This window comes from Myotis davidii, unplaced genomic scaffold, assembly GCF_000327345.1.
Source record: "Myotis davidii unplaced genomic scaffold, ASM32734v1 scaffold166, whole genome shotgun sequence".
Classification (NCBI taxonomy): Eukaryota; Metazoa; Chordata; class Mammalia; order Chiroptera; family Vespertilionidae; genus Myotis; species Myotis davidii.
Genome location: NW_006297385.1, coordinates 4,299 through 10,719, shown reverse-complemented (window position 1 = coordinate 10,719; position 6,421 = coordinate 4,299). Strand labels below are relative to the sequence as shown.

General features: G+C 47.2%; 1 long non-coding RNA gene across 1 annotated transcript in view; it reads right to left on the bottom strand.

Moving 5' to 3' along the window:
- Window positions 1-6,007, bottom strand: part of LOC102765440 — a 179,239-nt gene extending 173,232 nt beyond the window's left edge. The window contains exon 1 of the long non-coding RNA XR_436156.2: window positions 4,944-6,007. This is a non-coding gene — a long non-coding RNA (uncharacterized LOC102765440). The remainder of the gene's footprint in view (window positions 1-4,943) is intronic.
- Window positions 6,008-6,421: the final 414 nt, after the last annotated feature.

Here is a 6,421-nt window from a genome sequence, read left to right as displayed (position 1 = left end):
TTCCCCTGCCAGCCCAAGTAACCTTGCAAATCTCACCCAAATGGAGCATTTACCTTATTAACTCTCCTTTGACACCTGCCCTGTTTCCTGTTCACCTATGTCTGGTGCAGTAGCCAAGCAATCAACCTTGTTTTGAGGCTAAGCTCTGCTGCAGGCCTTCAGTTTTGAAGCAACCAAACATTCCAACAGAAATTGACCCCACTGTGTCTTATTGTCAGAGGAAACAACGCTCAAACCATTCGTGCTGCCACAAGTTAGGTACTAGATATAGCCTACAGGTGTCAAACAACATGTAGAGGAAATGCTCCTTCCACTTCCTAAACTTGTCTCAGCCTATTGGAGAGGGCCTGGGAAGAGAGGGATTAGGCATGAGTGTGAAGGAGTCTGGAGTCAGCTTCCTCACTTGTAAAGCAAGATCTATATACTTACCTACTTCATTGATTCCTGAGAACTAACTGAGGAAAAGCGTGAATGCTTAGAAAAATGACTACTACCGAGTATGCATTAGGTAACGTTAGATGCTTTTATTATCATTATTTTTGCAAAATTATAGTAGTACGAACTCGGAAAACAGGAATTTGCTCTTCTCCAGCCACAGTAACGCTGTTTTTGCAGCAAACTCATTTCCATCTCTCTGCCTTTGCACTTGTTGCTCCCTCTGCCTGAAATGTTCCACTCCCAGCTCTTGGTTCATTCCAGTCTCTCAGCTCATGTGCCTTCCCTGACCATCCAAGCTGAAGTAACCATCCCTTCCTCACCACAAGCTTTGCGCCATCATCCATGCTCTAGACCAGTGATGGCGAACCTATGACACGCGTGTCAGAGGTGACACGCGAACTCATTTTTTTGGTTGATTTTTGTTAAATGGCATTTAAATATATAAAATAAATATCAAAAATATAAGTCTTTGTTTTACTATGGTTGCAAATACCAAAAAATTTCTATATGTGACACGGCACCAGAGTTAATTAGGGTTTTTCAAAATGCTAACACGCCGAGCTCAAAAGGTTCACCATCACTGCTCTAGACCCTCCCCATCTCATTTCACCCACTATACTTAAAACCATCTGAAATTACCTTATTTTGTCTCCCTCGCTAGAATATAAACCCTAGGAGAGCAAAGAGTTTGTCTGTCTTGTTCCCTGACTAGGATTTGTGCTTTTAACCACCATGCTACACTGCCTATGTACCAGGATGCTCAATGGATGTGTTTATGAAAGTAAAACCCCCCGAACAACCTAAATATCCAGCAACAGAAGAAGGGTGGAATAAAGCATGGTCTCTCAATGGTGAGAAGAACGTGAGTCTAGCAGTTAAAAGAATGAGTCGGGTCTGTGTGTAACCCGACTAAGGGAGATGCCCTGCCAGTAATCGAAAAACTCAAGTTACAAATATATGTGACTTGATCCCACCCTCCTTTTGGGGAGTGAGAGGGAGACACGCAGACAATCAATAATGCACATATACATCCCTTTAAGCACAGAATAAGGAAAGCGAATCCACCCAAATCCCCAAGGGCAGAGTGCATATCCATATTGTTCACTGCTAAATCTCCAAACCCAAACAATAAACACTTAATAAATACTTGCTGTTGGAATTGGAATGAATGGCTCTCCCTGAAGGAGGGAAACTAGAGTGGAGGGTGGCACCCATTATTTTCCTTATACATCTCTGTATTGTTTGACATAGTATTACAATGAGCATGTATTTCTTTGCATAACTTTTTAAAAGTCAAATTCTACCCATTCTCACACACATAAATTAAGGCCATGAGTAGAGCAGTCCTAAGAAACAGGAGCAATACCAGTCTTATGGAAAGCTAAAAACAACCACTTTACCTTAAAGGAAATGACTGTTTAATTCTTTTATTAAAACACAAACACATATCCTAGCTGGTTTGGCTCAGTGGATAGAGAGCATCGACCTGCGCCTACAGGGTCCTGGGTGTGATTCCAGTTAAGGGCATGTACCTCGGTTGCAGGCTCAATCTGATCTCCAACCCTGGTTGGGGCTCATGTAGGAGTTAACCAATCAATCTGTCTCTCTCACATCAATGTTTCTCTCTCTCTGTCCCTCCCCTTCCCTTCCACTCTCTCTAAAAAAATCAATGGAAAAATATGCTGAGGTGAGGGTTAACAACAAAAAAGAACAAACCAAATAAATAAGAAAATAAAATGATTTGGCAAATTTAAAAAAAAATTAATTCAGATTTTGTGAGTTAAACACATAACAAGGTTAAGCTGTTACCATAACCTGGGTCATTTTTTAAACCTCTGAAATATATCAGCACAATCTGCTTTACAGAAAAAGGACACCAATTACTGAACTTCTAAATTCCATTTTTTTACTTACCTAACAACTGCAATGTCTGAAAAACAAGCTCACATTTAAATCTTAGACCAGTCCACAAATTGCTAAAAAAACCATGTGTTGTCCCTAATAATTAAGAACAAAAATTTTTTTAAATGTCACTGCTTTATTTCCTCAGATTAAAAAACATTTAGGTAAATTTGATGGCCATTACAAATTTAATTGAAACCACGGGTTCCCAATAATGGGTCTCTGACAACAGGCTCAACCTAAATGGGCATCTAATAAATTCCCTTCCCAGTCTGTTTCCAGTGTGCTGCCTCCTGAAATGCTAAGTAGGGCCACCTTCCCATACAGAATATTCTAACTTGCTGACAAGGTATGACTTTTTAGAAAGAAATGAACAATTCAGACAAGCTCTGCCAGGCTAAAACTGTAGAAGTGGGTCCCCTGAAAGCAAAGCCTTGACACCACACCTGTTGCCATTGCAGTCTGGCCAAATCTATATTGTCTTCTTTGTTCCTCACTAATACAATGTTGCACATACATTAATCCTTGGCAACTTCAAAGAAACAACTCAACCTAATCGGAAAAGGCCACCAGTGGCCCAGGAGGACTTTCAGTGTCCATGAGATGGGAAACCAAGGTTGACCAAAGAAATGATGTTTCCTGGAAATGGCAGCTCAATCCTTCTTGCCAATCAATTAGACCTGGGAAGGCTGGGAGAGAAGAGCAACTTCCAAGTTTCTGGCTTGGGCAATTGGGTCAATGTTGGCCCATTTGCCAAGATGGTGACTACTGGTTCTGGGAGAAGAGGTTTAGACTGAACATGATGAGTTCATAGTACCCAAGGGACAAGTCACCAGGGGACATCAAGGAAACACAGGCATCAAGGAGCTCAGTGGGCTAGTATAATTTTGAAACAAAGTGCTGACAGAACTGGGATGGTCGTAAAACACTGGAATGAATGTGCTGACTTTGCGGGAAGAGTGTATGAATGAGCAGGAGGCTGTTGATAGCAGGTCAGCACCATCTCTTCTCAGGTCCTTATACTGCAGTATGTTCCATAATTTAACCTTTAGTGAACAAAAATGAGGGAGTGAGGGGGGCAATAACCTTGTCTCTGCTCTGCCCAATGAAGCAGCAATAAAGGTCTATCAAGAAAAACAAGATAGCCCTGACCAGTTTGTCTCAGTGGATAGAGCCTCGGCCTGCGGACTGAAGGGTGCCAGGTTCAATTCAGGTCAAGAGCAGGTACCTTGGTTGTGGGCACATACCCAGTAGGGGGTGTGCAGGAGGCATCTGATCGATGTTTCTCTCTCATCTATGTTTCTAACTCTCTATCCCCCTCCCTTCCTCTGTAAAAAATCAATAAAATGTATGTTTTAAAAAGAAAAAGAAAAACAAGATACATTCAGTGCTTACTATGCACCTGGCCCGGTGCTTAACACTAAACATTAATTATCTCCTGAGATCATCAAAACAAGCCTGGCTCAAAAGTCCTATGACTGCCACTTCACAGATGGGATACTGAGGCTGGAAGTGAATGTGGGGAGGAGCTCAGGGCTGTCATGTCACAGCCCACAGTCAGGCAGCCTCTGGACCAGATGGAGAACACTGAAGAAAAACAATTATTCTACATAAGAGCTGTGACTTAGTGAGAGAATACAACCTCAGCAAATCCTTACAACCCTCTGAGGCTGATAACAAATGAGGAACATGAGGCTGCAGGACAGGAAGTAACCTAGACCAGTTGTGAATCTATCCCAATGGGGAGACCAAGGCTATAGCCAGAGCCCAAACCTCAAAGTGTCTCTGGGGCACTGGAAAAACGCTGAATAAAAGGGACCATTTAGTGAACGCTATGTGCCAGGTGCTGCTCTACGCACTTTACACATGGTATTCACATTGCATCCTCAAAACAACTTTATGAGGTGACTATTAAAATCCCCATTTTATAGATCGGAAAACCAAGGCACACATTGGTGGAGTCAGTTCACAAGGTGGCACTGCTGGTAAATGGAAGAGCCTAAATGTGAATTAGGGTCTCTCTGCCTCCCAAACCAAAGCTCTTAACAAAATAATTTCAGCCAACTCTGCACTGACTGCTAACTATGGACTCCGCTTTTCACACGCACACCCTCAACTAATCCTATGCGGTTGCTAACACCTTCACCCCATTTCTCCGGAGCTAACAATAGCGCAAACACGTAATAAGTGCCCTCTGTGTGCCAAACGCTTTACTCGCCAGATCTCAACATCCTAAAAGAATTCCCAGCGAAGGGCAGATCGTCTTCTCCCCCCATTTTACCGAAAGGGGAAACTGAGGTTCGGCACGGTTTCCCTAGATCGCAGCTCCGGGGAGTGGCAGAGCCAGGACGCGAACCCACTGCACCCCGACTCCCACTTCATGCTCTTCCGCACAGCGCCGGGTAGCACGTCTAGAAAGTTGAGCCATGCGGATACGAGCTCTTCCAGGTTCGGAGGACGCGAGTCCTGTCGCCGCCGCCCCAAAAACTGGTGCCCACACCCGGCCGGCCGCCAGCCCTCAGAGCACTCCCGCTCGCGCTCCAATAGACACCGATTCCCAGCCATCCTTAAGTGAGGCCGCCCCTACTCCTAGAGCCACGTACCTGGGCGTCCGGCTGCCCGCCTCGCGGGCCCCACGACCCCGGCGTCCGACCCCGCACTGTCCGCTAGAGACGCCGCCAGCTTCGGTGGCCCGAGTGACTTCCAGGCTGCCCACTTCCAAGCCGCTTCGCGCGGAGCCTCCTGGGAACTGTAGTTTCGCCCTAGGCGGCAGCAAACTGAAAAACGCCTGGCGCGCAGGTGCCGCGGGAGCGTAGGCGCAGCACCGCGTCGCCTTATGGGAATGGTAGTCCACCTGTCGCCTCCCCGCCGCGCCAACCTTCAGAGCACTTCCGCAGCCCCTAGCGGAGTGAGGGATAGAGGCATATTTTCTGCAGATTCCAACCCGGCTGCCACGCTCCTCACTTCGCGAGGGAGGTTTTTCCCTTTCTTCCAGCCCCGTCCGCCTCCTTCTTTTCCGCGGACCTTCTCCCTCCCTCTCCGCTAGGCGCGAGGTACTTACGCCGAGAACGCGTGCCTGGGGAAAGGCGGGGACAGCACAGCGCTAGACTCCCAAAGGAGTGGAGCGGCGGCGAAGGACATCTGTGCGTGTTCGCCGGCCAACTCCGGTCTAAATTACCGCGGGCCCCGAGGGAAGGACTTTTTTTTTGCCTTTCGAGAGCGAGTGCGCGCGCGCGGTATCTCGCGCCGGGCTTTTTACTGACGGCTGAGGGCCAGTGCGCAAGCGTGCTCACTCCCCTCGCCGGGTCAGTTCGCCGGGCGCGAGGTGGGAAGGCTAACCGCTATGTCCACCCTTGTCCTCCCAAGGCATTCCCCAAGGTCGGTCCTCAGGCGCTCCTTCTACGTCTGGTCCTTCACGTAGGAGCTACTAGGTGTGCCGCTTCACACGCCATAGCCGTCCCTTATTACGAGCCCTGTCGCAGGTAATAGGCGCGGCCCGAACTTGAAGAGGCAGACACTGCCTCCTCCCCGGCCATCCGGAGGCTCCTGGACGCCCGAACGTGTAGAGAGGGACTCGTTTGGTCGCCTTTCCCCCGTTTAGGCAGCTCCAGAGCTTTGCCTTCGAGGGGAGCCTCAGGAACACCACCCAGAGGTCTGCCCGGAGGCCTTGTTATCTACCGTCCATTTGTTGAAAATACATTCTGAGAGAGACTAGTATTTGTTGAGTACCTATGGCCTGTGAAATTTCCTCCAAATTTAGTACACTTGCTCACGTAATCAATATCTGGACCCTTTAAAAAAAGGGGGTGGGGGTGGGGGGGTTGCTACTCCTACTCCATAAGGGGATTACCGAGGTAATTGGCTGGAACTGCAAGGACCTCTGGTTAAATAAACCCAGTCAGTACCCTTATCATGAAGCAAAATTACTTTGCTGTGTCTTCTGGCACATTCTGGTCATTTCACGATCAAAGCGTGGTTCAAATTGATTATTTGTTGTTGGTAGCGATCAGCATTAATGGTTTCACCTGGTTTTAGAAGCTCATAATACACCACACCTTCCCGATCCCACCAAAAGCAGGGC